This window comes from Mandrillus leucophaeus, unplaced genomic scaffold, assembly GCF_000951045.1.
Source record: "Mandrillus leucophaeus isolate KB7577 unplaced genomic scaffold, Mleu.le_1.0 Scaffold302, whole genome shotgun sequence".
NCBI classification, from domain to species: Eukaryota; Metazoa; Chordata; class Mammalia; order Primates; family Cercopithecidae; genus Mandrillus; species Mandrillus leucophaeus.
This window is the reverse complement of record NW_012103166.1, coordinates 2,471,265-2,484,570: the sequence shown is the minus strand read 5'-3', so window position 1 is coordinate 2,484,570 and position 13,306 is coordinate 2,471,265.

The window sequence follows — 13,306 nt, the reverse complement described above, 5'->3', positions numbered from 1 at the left end:
AAAACTAACTCAAAAGAGTTCAGTTCTTCTAAAGATCAATCTTCAATATGTCTCTTTGCAGCAAAGGGAAGGCCAGTATTAACTTTCATGAGGATGCATAAGGAGACGGTGATACATGAGTTCTTTCTGAAGTAAAAAGTAGCCTAGGCAAACTAGGAACTGTTTCACAGGCATAAAAGCTATGGCCATGTGATTTACATAATAAGCTACAGCGTTCCCTTCAAACTAAGGTTCTCTGCATCACACCTTAACATAAGTAAAACAGAGAAGCAGGGAGAGGCACGGAAGAAAAAGTGATAACCTTTCCTAGAATCAAAGGGCAGCTATATATGTTGGGGAAGAATCTCTATGTTTTTTAATATCAGTGTTAAAGGTCATATCCATCTGTCTCTAGTGGGGAAATGAGTTTTCCCTTCCATAGTTAGAATTTCATTTCTATCTTCATTGAATGAAGTCCACAACCTAAAATGCCATGCAGGTAAGTAGAGAGAGATGCAATATTAGTCTATAATTTGCAACATCCATCACATTTCATCAGCGCAGAAATGTTACAAAATGTGCAGACCCAACTGACAGGATTGCCAAGGGAACCTCCTCCTTCATTGTGCTTCCATCCTTCTCTGCTTGCCTTGCACGTCCAACCCCAGTACACTACTTTTTGCCAGTGAATTATTTTGGGATTGTATCCTCAGCTATTTATGGAGCAGCTATTCTGTCCTAAGAATGTGCTGCCCTGACAGATGAGAGATTAGTGAGACATAGTCCCTGACCCAACGGGCTGAATGGTTAAAACAATCTAGGTGGCCTTGAACAGCACAATCTTGTATATGGTGAAGGGCTACACTGCAAGCACAGAAAGAGTTCTGAAATGCAATATAGCAAATTAAAAAGAACTAAATATTGAGGGTTTGGAGGTCTTTGCCATGTTACTCATTTTCTCCTACTAAGATATGGCCATAATTATTATATATCTGTACCTTAATGAATGTATCTGTTGTATGTAAATAATATCAGCTGCCTGGCCTAGAGCATGAAACTATTGTGAAGGACACATGAGTTCATGCACTTTGATGAGAGTTTTAAATGATATATCTGAAAGATGAAAGCAGTTAAGAATGAAAATTAAAATGAGCAGTAGCTAGAAAGTGGCCAGGAGGCTAACTATGGGCCAAGTTATAAAGAAAAGAAATTCAGACTAAGATGAGAAAAACTGTCAGCAGAGAAAAGAATTGAGCAGATAGGCAGAAAGAAGCAGAGATGCCAGGAGAGGGTCCATGAAGAGAGAGAGGGGAAGAGGCGAGAGAGGAGAGAGAGAGAGTGGTGTAAAGTTGGAGAGTAGGAGGTAGATGTCACATGATATAGCACTCTGTCAAAATGCAAGCCACTGAAAGGTAGAGAGCATCTTTGAATCCACCTACAGTACTGAAAATAGTGTGCTATGTATTGCACCTATAGTAGACACTCAATTCATATTTGCTGAAATAAAAATCTCGCCATAATAGGAGATCTTTTGGCTCTTTTGCCAAAATCATCAGAGGGATACATTTTAATTTCTTACAAAATTACCCCTCCTGTCATTCTCCTTCAGGCTCTATTCACACCGAGCAAATGAAATTCAGTGTCTTTGAGAAGTGCAGCAAGCTGTAAACACACATATTATAAATGTCAAAATAATATTGACTTCAAAATAATAGTTATTAGGTATTGCAAATAGTTATAATTATTGAGAAAATATAGTAACTGAGTATGAGACCTCTCAGAAGCTGAGTGAACTTAGGCAAAAAATTATGTTTGTCAGAGTAAATTATGGAGACATTCATTTGTGTGAGGTGTATATGTTTCTTTTTTGTAATCTGCGTTCCTCTGTTTCAAGGAGATAGACAGATATTCATGTCCTCATAGCTCAGGGTTGATGCTGCTTCAGGGAACTTATCACGACCACCTCAGCACTTATTCCTGAGGAAAGGGGGAAATCATGTAATGCCTTTGAGGTGGGAGGCAAGTTCTTGAAGAGAACAAGAGAGAACAGAGGCAGAATAGATTTCCCAAGTCAGGAGAGGAAAAAAGCCCTTCAAAATCTGGGGGTGTTTGCCCTACATTTTGGCAGAGCCAAAATGGGGAGGTAGAAAATCCTGGGACAGAGCTGGCTGCCTAGTGCATCCCCAGGGGGTGGCAGTAAAAGTTCAGCCTCCATGTATGACAAAGATCTTTCTGCCCGGGTGTGGCACAAAAGCAACACAGACACCTCCCTCCAGGGACCATGTAGGTTTAGGAAATGGAAACATCATATGTGGACCACAAAACACGGTGCTCTCCCCAAAAGGCCTACTTTGAGTAAAACTCCTAGAATCATTTCATGCTCCCCCAAAAAGTATCCTAGTTAACACCAGAAAATCAAATTTCTCTTTAACTGTAGGAAATGAAATTATTAAATGTTATGTTTGATTCCATATTAGAAAAATAGACTACCTGAATATGAATCTTTAGTAGCTGACCATCTGATTATTTATCCTGCTAACATTTAAGAACCATGTTTTAGGTGGGATATTTTCTTTGAGATACATATTGGGTAGAAACATGAAACTTGACAATCCCTTCTACACAAATTTCTCGAGAAAACAAGGAGTGCTTCCTTAAATATGCAGTCAGAACATAGTTTTAACAAAGTTTTAGTTTAAAGATCTAATTGGCTTTTATTAGTGAACCTAGAATTGGGCAGCATGTCTGTCTATAACGTAGAATAAGTGCTCCAATGAGTTCATTAGAAAAGGTGGGCTTTATAGGCAGAAAGGGAATCAAAAAAGCAAAAATAAAGAACATAAAACGGATTTACAATTTCAAAGTTACTTTCCTTATAGGGTTAAAGCATAGGGGACTTTCTTATCACGCCATCTAGAACATGGTAAGAAAGTGGATTTTGCTATTATCTCTCTTTCTCTATTTCTCTTCCTGATGTTTCAGAAGGCCAGATAAATGACTTAATTTTGGTTTGGTGAGAGACTCCATTTCGGTCTGTTGGGATACAGTACAGGAGCTCAGTACAAAACTATGGCCTCCCATACATTTTGTTTAACAATATTCTCCTTTTGCTCAGATCTCACCTAGTTGAGAGTGTGACCAAAACTTACAGCATCAGTGATATTGTCAGTCACCACCATTTTTTGTTTTTCAGTCACATGTCAGAGGTTACAGAGTCTTTGTTACTACTCGTTTGAGTTTTTATCACTCTAGCCAAAGACAGACTGTTTGGCATTAAGCAAATGGCTGCACGCAGGCAATTAAAACTTTTGAGAAGATATAATACATCAGGAAGAATACTATTATGATGGCCAGGAGGATAATACTGAGTTTGGAGTATGTATGTTCCTTAACCAAGGTCCCCATGAGTCAAACCAACAAATATGGAACAGACCAAAGAATGCGGCCAACAAGAAATCCACTAGACCAAGTAGCCTGTACATTACTTTTTTGAAGAGTCGTTACAATACTCAACATATTTATCCATGTGCAACAGCAAGTGTTAGCAACCACAAAATACAGTGGGAAGAAAGATGGGTCGGTTTTATTATACTTATAATATGATCAAGGGTAAGAGAATCTCATAACTGCAGGTTTGCTGATGAGATTGGAACTCTTAAATCTGAGCCATATCCAGTGCTTAGATGCAGGCATGTTTGGACTGGTCTGGCAGTCTGGTGGCATTGGCCTGCCAGGAGCCTGTTTGCATGAGGATTCAGGGACTTTTTGGGGAGGACTCTTATTCTAAAGAAAGGACGGGCAGACCGAATGGTTAAACAGAGTCACTGTTGTCAACCAGAGAAGTCACTCTGAGTATCACTTGGTGTTTGTAACCTGGAATTGCCTTCCGGCTAAATTCCTATGAACATGTGTCTTATTCTAAGGAGAAGAGAAAACTGAAAAACCAATTTGTTAATTTCTTCTAAGTTACTAGGACATAGGGTTGCTGTGCAATAGCTTTAAAAAGAAACAAACCTATTCCTCCTGTGTAACTGAGACTTTGTACCATTGACCATCATTCCCTCATTCCCCACAACCTCCAGCCTCTGGTAATTACCATTCTACTCTCTGCCTTTATGAGTTTGATTGTTTGAGATTCCACATGTAAGTGAGAACATGAGATATTTGTCTTTCTGTGCCTGGTTTATTTCACTTAGCATAATGTTCTCCAATTCCATCTGTAATGTTGCAAATGACATAATTTCTTTTTTAAAAAAGCCAAGTAGCATTCCATTGTGTATATATACCACATCTTCTTTAGCTATTAATCTGTTGAGGGACACAAGTTGATTCTATAACTTGGCTATTGTGAACAGTGTTGCAATGAATGTAAGCATGCAGACATCTCTTTGACATACTGATTCCAAATCTTTGGGGTAAAATACCTGGAAGTGAAATAGCTGCATTGTATCGTAGTTCTATTTGAGTTTTGTGAGAAAGCTCCATACATTTTCTATAATGGCCGTATTAATTTACATTCCAACCAACAATGTACAAAGGTTCCCTTTTCTCCTCATCCTCATAAATACTTGTTTTCTTTCGTCTTTTTCACAGTGGCCATTCTCACAGGTGTTGGGTGATATCTCATTGTGGTTTGTGGTTTTAATTTGCATTTCCTAATGATTAGTGATGTTGAGCATTTGTTCATACATCTGTTAGCCATTTGTATGTCTTCTTTTGAGAAACGTCTATTCAGATCTCTTGCCCATCTTTTAATCAAATTGTTTGTTTTCTTTCTATAGAGTTAAGTGTTTTTTTATTTTTTCGTATATTAATCTCTTGTCAGATGTGTAGTTTACACATATTTTCTCCCAATTCCTGGGCTGTCTTTTTACTCTGTTGTTTCTTTTGTTGTGCAGAAGCTTTTTAATTGGATGTAATCCCACTTAACTATTTTTGCTTATGTTTCCTGTGCTTTGGTGTCAAATCTAACAAACTCATTGGCCAGTTAAATGTGGTTGGAGTTTTCCACTATGTTTTCTTCTAGTAGTACTATAGCTTCAGGTCTTATGTTTAAGTCTTTAATCAATTTTGAGTTAATTTTTGTATATAGAGTGAGATAGGGTTACAATTTTATTCTTCTGCCTATGGATATCCAGCTATCCCAACACCATTTATTGTAGACATTTTCCTTTACCCATTGTGTGTTCTTGACACCTTTGTCAAAAATCAAACATGAAAACAGATTGTGAGACCTGAGGGGAGAAAAATCAATTGAATGTACATGCATGAGTTCATTTCTGTACTCTCTATGCTACTGAATTTGTCAGTGTGTCTATTTTCACGCCAGTACCATGCTGTTTAATTACAATTACTTTATAGTATAATTTGAATATTCAATAGATTTAAAGGAATCAAACTCATACAGAATAGTTTTGTGACAATAATAGAATTATTAGAAGTCAATAATATAAATATATTTAGAAAATGTCCCCCAAATTGAAAATTAAATACTACACTTCTGAATAACCCATAGGTCACAAGAGAACCATAAGGGGTCCTAGAAAATATTTTAGATTGAAAGATGATGAAAAACATAATATATTACAATTTGTGAGACACAACTAAGGCAATTTTAGACCAAAATTTACATAATTAAATACTTATATAATAAAAGAAGAAAAGTTTAAAGTATAAACTGGGAACATGACTTACTTTCTTCCTTGTCTCAGCCAAGGACTTAGAATTGTTTCAGCTTATCAAAGATTCCAGATACTCTCCTAAGTTGTCTGAACACTTTGACTCCAGAATCTGTTAGTGACCATAGAGGGCAGAAATTCCTGGAGTGAGCCAGCTGAATTTTTTTTTTACCAGAGGCAGGGCTGAGAAATTCTTCTTTAGCTTCATAGGCAACAGAGGGCTCAGCAGAAGAGGGGCTATGAAAAGCAAAGGAAATAAGTGACAGAAACCTCATTGTAGCTGATAGAACTTATTCATAAGTAAATGTGAAAAGAAAAAACACACAGAGTTTCCATCAGAAATAATAGGGGGTGTGGTAGCTTTAGAGGTGAGTAATAACTTGAAGGAAGTTAAAGATCAGTGGCACACATATGATGGCAAATTCTCCCGGAGTGAGTACAATACAGCCATGTGTATACAGAGAAAGTCCAAACTGTGGCCTTCTTAAAACATCTAATTTAGTAAGACAGTGTATTAGTTATCCATTGCTGTATAACAAGTTATCCTCAAATTTGGTAGCTTGAAATAACAATATTTACTTTCTCTCAATTTCTATAGGTTGGGAATCTAGATCCAGCTCAGCAGAATCTTTTGTTTCAGGATATCCCACAGGCTGCAATCGAGGTATGCACTGGGCCTCCAATGTCTAAGCCTCCACTGAGGAGGAATCCACTCCAGATCACTCATGTGGTTATTGGCAGGATTCCATTCATTTTGGGTGTTACACTGACAGACTCATTTCCTTGTGGGCTTTTGGCTGAAGGCCACCCCCTCTCCTTTCCAGGTCATTCCCCCCAACATTGCAGCTTGCTTCATCCAAGCATGCAAGTGGAGAAGTCAAAGGGAAGAGAGTCTAGCAAGATAAAAGGTGCAATCTCTTGTAACCTAACTACAAAAGTGATAACTTTTGTCGGATTCCATCCATTAGAAACAAGCTAGGTCCAGCCCACACTGAAGGGGAGGCCATGAGTACCAGGCCATGGAGATTACTGGGAGCCATTTCAGAAAGCTACTACAGACAGGAAAACAGGTGAGGGGTGGGGAAGAGATTTATCCACGCTGCCAGGGCATTTCCTGTTGGAGTGTGATTACCTAAATAATACTCAACATTGGGACATTAAGCCCCTAAGGTGCTCAGACAACAACTGCGCTCAGATGCATGGAGTTATATAAGAGGCAGGGCATTAGGCAGGCCCTAAGTGTAGAGATTTGTCTGAGATGAAGGTGACCATACATGACAGCAAAAGGAAGCCTTTCAACAAAGGGAAATATTGAACTGGGAATACAGGAAGAAGTAGCTAATGAGGGGGAAGAGTGAATGATTATGTGAGAGTACATAGGAAGTTTTACTTGCTTTTAAAATATTTATTTTATACAAACAATTTTGTAGACAACCTTTTAAATAATATTTTATAGATGTTTTGTGTGAATATATGAGTAGGTTTCTCTAGTCCTTATGTCATCAATGAGTTCCTGAAGATAAAAGTTTGAGAAGTCCAGTTAGCGTGTTTCATTGAAGTGTTTTCTAAACTTCAGTCATTCAAGTATTTCCTTTGTGACTTTTCCCAGAGTTGTATTATTATTAGGAAACATTTTAAAAAGTGTAATGTGCATGTTAACTCTGATATATTTTAAGAATATTTTTATAATCACTGCTAGAAACAGAAATCTGTTATTACTGGTCATAAATATTATTCTTATGTACATTGAAATTGATGTATGTGTATAAAATATTTGTCTATGTACTTCATCTCCAGTGATAGCAAAATTGAGTTAAAAATTATATAATGGAAGGAACATGTACTTTGGGTTTGAATCACGACTTTGCCATTTTCTATTTATTAAAATATAGGTAAGTAAGGAATAGCTGACTTATTTGAAACTCAGATGTCTATAAAATTGGGATAATAGTATTCACCTTGACACAGTATTATTCTGTTCTAATGAGATATTTGTGAAAAGGATCATATTTAGTGTTTAATAATAACTGTAAAAATAATATTGGTGATAACTATTACATATTGCACAATTACTATGTGCATTGTACTAAACTGTAATATGTTTTTAATAAAAGTTGGTATTTGTTTTTAAAAACTGTGTTATCAAATAGTACAATAGTTCCACTTAATATCGATGATCTCCCTAAACAGTTCCCAAGTTTCTAAGGGACTAAAAAAATTTGAGGGTGTGCGATAGATTAGAACACTTACAGTGACTCTATCATTACAGCTGGACAAAAGTACCATGGTAAAATTTAATTAAGAAAATCTTATAGATAAAAATTATGACACTCAAATCCCTCCCTTTGTAGTGTACTGTATTACATGCATTGTATTTAATTAGTCCTCATAGTTTACACATTTGTACATAAAACACTTGCAGCCGATTTTGCCACATTTAAAGGGAAAATTAGTTCACAAACGTGGAGTTTCCTAAGAGTTTTAAGCACAAGAACAGAAGGTATGAAAGGTGCCCCATGGGTGGTAATGTCTTTATAAACTAGAGACAATTAGGCTAATAAGACAATTTATGTGTCTTGATTCTACTCTCCCAAATTTCCAATACTTATCTTAAAATAAGTATTGCCAGTCCAACAAATAATCCCCTCTGGTTGGGTTCTGTCTTTCAATGACCTCCAATCTTACTTAGGTCAAACCTCCTCTACCTGTTCTTATCTTTCTACTCAAACCTTTTTAAAGCATTGGGTGGGACAGACTTTCCTGAAGGGTTGAGGTGACAGGTTTTTGTGCCAATTTGCTACTCAGCCCTCTAAAACCTCCCTGCTTCACCATTTTCTTGGGTTCCATTCCCTAGGCTCCCAGGGGCACACTCCACTTCATTTTATTATGCAGAACCACTTGGTTCTCCACCACCTACCCAGCTCAGAGCCTGCTACTGTATACCAAACGGTTTGTTAAGGGACAAGTAACAGACTCTTGTAGGCCCCTCGAAAGAGCACAAATTAATGGCAAGAGGCTTTGAAAGTTTCTTACTTTTTATCATTTCAACTAATCTGTGTAAGAATAAAATAACAATGCATACACTATTTTATGCAATTTCCCTGAGAAGGCAGAAGCCCTTACAATCGTTTTGGGTGGTAAGTAATTTTTGTCTCTTTATTATAGTCAAATAATTCCAGGCAGAAATGAGAAGTGTTCAATACTCCTAATCCCATTTCAACAGTTTCCTCCACCAATCAAAGGGTTCCTCACTCTACTTTCTAACATTTTCCACAATGGTCACGTACATATAAAAAGAGAATAAACCAACCTTTTGGGATAATAAAATCCCATGTCTCCATTTTACAGAGAAAAAAAAAACTGATGGCCAGAGCAGAACCTAAATTTAAACAACTATTCAAGGAGAAAAATAGACAGTAACTCGGGTCGGCATATCATACCCCTCCATATTCTTAGTGCATCATTCAAGTACCTAGGATGAAAGGTCAAAAAGTAATATCCTGAATATGTGCCAGCAAAGAAAATTGTTAGTACTCTGAGACCAATAATTGCCCCCAGAATTTTAATTTGTGGAGCATTTTAATTAGTATTTGGAGGATTCTAATCCAAACTGTATCTGCTCCCCTCTTTTCTCTGTGCATTCTTTCCTCTCAGCACAATTCATCACTAATTCACACTCCACCTGACATTTCAACACACAGGAGGAAAAAGGAAGTTATGGGCTTCTAGAATCTCCAGCAATACTTTCTCTCCTTGACAATAGCTATGATCCACTTCTCAATATCTGCTGCAGCCTGTCACTAGAAAGCCAAACTTTCAGCTGAAAAGCCACTAATATCAGACTAACGCTTGTAGCAAAATCCTCTCTTTTTCTAAAAATATTGGAGGATTGAAGGGTGACCCCATATGGGCTGGGGAGGACATGATAAATGCAAATTTGCAGCATGACACAAATTTGCAGAATGACACAGTACTAGGTCAGAAGTGTGGACTGAATGAGGATTTTTAAAATACTAATGTAACTGGGGAAGGATTGCTTCCAGATGGGAGGGGCAGCCTGTGGAGAGAGGTTTGTGGGGGCTGAGGGTGAAAATTGAGCAAGCATATGGAACTGTTAGGGAAAGAAAAAGGCTCTAAGAAGGCAGAAGGTGTGGAAATGGGACTCATATAGAGTAGAGAGCTCGATAAAGATGAGCAAAGCGTGTTGGGTCTGAAAAGAGGGAGGCATACTCAGGAAACGACCTTGGATAAAGCTGGAATCCTAAAGACTTCTGGGAGTAGTTTCCATTAAAAAGCAAGAGAGGAAAGAAAGAGACACGCTAGTCAAGCAAAGAAAAATAAGGCTTCCAGGGCTTGGGGTTCAAGTAAGGAAAGGAAAGTAATGGGAAGGTATAGAGCAGCATCTCTTTGGGATTTTAAGGTAAAATGTTGTACAGAACATTCAAGCATCTAGGAGCATCTGAATTTCTTCTACTCAAAATATCTTTACAGATAAGGCAAATGGAGCAAAATGTGAGTAATAAGTGAAACTAGGTAAAGGGTTCTTTGGTGTCCCTTTTGTCCTTTGACTATTCTTGCTCTTGAGTGATAAACAAGGAGTTACTGCCAGGTTTTGCTCTTTAGTGTTACCTCACGTCTAATAAATGTTTGGTTTCTTCCTCTGGTGTCACAATTTGAAGAGCAAGCGAAGAGTGATGAGACAGAGGAGCTTCCCACTTAAGAAAAGCTGTTCTAATAGCCACTCCCTGCTCTCAATTTTTTCTCAGCCTACTTAATTGATATAATGTTCTCATTTTCCCCCTAGTCCTAAGATGCCCTCCATCCCCAAGCTTGACATAGGTAGAAGGTTTATCATGCACTAAAATTTGAGATAGAGTCTCACTCTGTCACCTAGGCTGGAGTTCAGTGGCATGATCTCGGCTCACTGCAACCTCTCTACTGGGCTCAAGCGATCCTCCTACCTCAGCCTCTCAAGTAGCTGGGACTAGAGGTGTGTGCCACCATGCCCGGCTAATATTTTTGGTAGAGACAGAGTTTCACCATATTGCCCAGGCTGGTCTCGAACTTCCGATCTCAAGAAATCTGCCCACCTCAACCTCCCAAACTACTGGAATTTCAGGCATGAGCCACCGCGCCTGGACGCAATAAACTCTTCTTACAATGTCAGGCGCTGCTGGACTGCACAGGACAATGTAACATAGTTTGGTCAGTTTACTAGCAAGAAATCATCAAATGTACAAAACATAAGCCATCTTACTCAAGTACCATTTCATTTCCCTAGATCCTGTACTTACGCTGAATCTGCAACAATTCTCCAACTAAGGTGATTACATGAGCTCTGATTCTTCTTTGCCAAGTCCTCCTCTGTCCTTATTTTTAGTTTTCACTGTATTATACCTATTACCTCCTTAACTTTGAGCCTGTCAACATTTTAGTATAATCACTAAATTATACTAAGTATAGTATAATCACAAATTATACTAAACCTAGTATAATCAGTGGATAATTCAGTATCTAATGTTGAATTTTGTTCATGTTTTTAAAAACACTTTATTTTCTTACCATATGACACCCATGGGGAGTCAGTGTGTATTTGTATTTCAAAATGTGTTATTGGTCTTCAGTATATGTACAATTGTTAATATCTAAGAAAGGCCCTGTTTAATTCTGTATTCCTTTACTAGAAGAGACTGATTCATGTATCATGATAAGGCATCTATATGCCTTTAACCAAACCTATTTCATAAATAGTTTAGACTTTGATGTTTGCTAACAATGTAGTAAAGCAATTTGTGTATACTGACATGGCTTGCCAGCATGCTATCTTGCAAAGGATCCTATGGGTATGTGGGAACAACAGAAGTGGCAGGAAAAGGTCACGAGTCTCTGTCACACTGTCTTTGTAGTAGGAACTCTGGATCCCTTTGGATTTGTTCTGCTTTGGCAGAACACAACTGGAAGCCTTCTGTTGGGGACTTCTCAGGGATTCCCATTTCAATACGTATGCCTGCATATGGCCTCTGAATCACAGTTGAGTAACGCAACAGAGGCACTACCACTTGCGCTCGACCACATCAGACTCTGACTTCTCTTTGATTGCAAACTTCTAGGCAACCAGAAGTCTCCAACAAAGCATAACTTCTACCTCAGAACCAACAGCTTTCATTACACCGCAGGGTGAACAAGCCCTTTCAGCCACCTCCTTGTTGCCTGGCTTAGATTTTAACCTTCCTTTCAATCTTATGTGTTTCTCACTCTAAAGTAGAAGAGAGTAGATGGAGAATCCTGGATCTTTATGGCTTTTGAAAGAGGGTCTGCAGAGGGACCCTGGGGGGCTAGCCCTGACAGCTTTATTTCACACTATGTCACCAGAAACGCAAGTGGGAAGGGATGTTATTGTGAGCATTTCAAAACAACATTCAGTATCACCTTCTGTTTTGACCTGTTCACCCTTTTCTTTCAAGAAATTATCTTTTGATTCTCAAACTCCCTTGCCCTAGTCTAAGAACAAAGAGCCCTCACCCATCTTTAGCACACAAAGTGCTTTAGTCATTTTCAAGTTACAAAGCCAGGGGGAGGGGACAGGAGGGGAATTTCATTTAAAAAACCTTGTTTTTTATGGATAATTCAAATATAGTTGAACTTTAGAACTTTAAGATAAAAAATGAAATTGTTATGTGTTTTAAAAAAAAAAAAAAAAACTCTGAGCAATCAACAACCAGCCTTCATCTAGGCACAATAAAATTGAGTTTTGAAGTGTATAATCCTACCTCTGCATAACATGGCAGGGATATTATTTTTTGTTTTGATATGGTGCTTTATTTTAAAATGTACATAGCTATGCAAATAAAGTTAGGTAACTCAATCAAGGCATAACACTTTCCTTCTTTCAAACTTTACTATGTTACTTTTTAAAATCTAAAACACAAGGAAATTAAATTTAAAAAAACTCAGAAGAAAATATTCAAATGTCAATGCTGTATCTTAAAACAATCAAAGATGTTTAAGATTTTCATCAGGACAAGGTTAGTTAACATTACCAGTAGGTGATACTGTCAATGAAAGAACATACTTCCAAATTTTGTGTCTCTATGTGACTCTCCATTATCTTTCAACACTTCCATCATCTCTGTACTGCTGGTCTTTGTATAATTAATTGCTCTCCTGGCCTGGAATGTTCTTTAATCCCTCTTGTCTACGTGGCTAACCATATTCATACTTCAAAACCCAGATCTGTTGTCTTCTTATCTGGAAAGACTTCTTTATCCAACTGACCCAGAAAAGTGAAATATGAAAATATCTTCTCATATTTTAATCTGGAATTAATTTACCATAACTTATTTATTTTTGTTTGATCCCTCAATTTGGTTAGGAACTCTTGAAGTTAGAAATTTTATGTTACTCATTTTTCTATTCCTAGCACCTATGAGATCTTGTGCCTGGCACATGGAAAATCCCCAATATATATTGGTTTGATTGGATTTATTTAATATTTTTTACTAATGTGATAGATTTTCTAGGATATTTGTCAATATGTTATTCATCTAAAATTATAAAGTGCCCCCAAAATAGCAAAATCCAGCTAAAGTCACCTCTTTTTCTAAAGGCTTTTAAAGGAAAGAAGCTATGATTAATATTGTAGGCACATT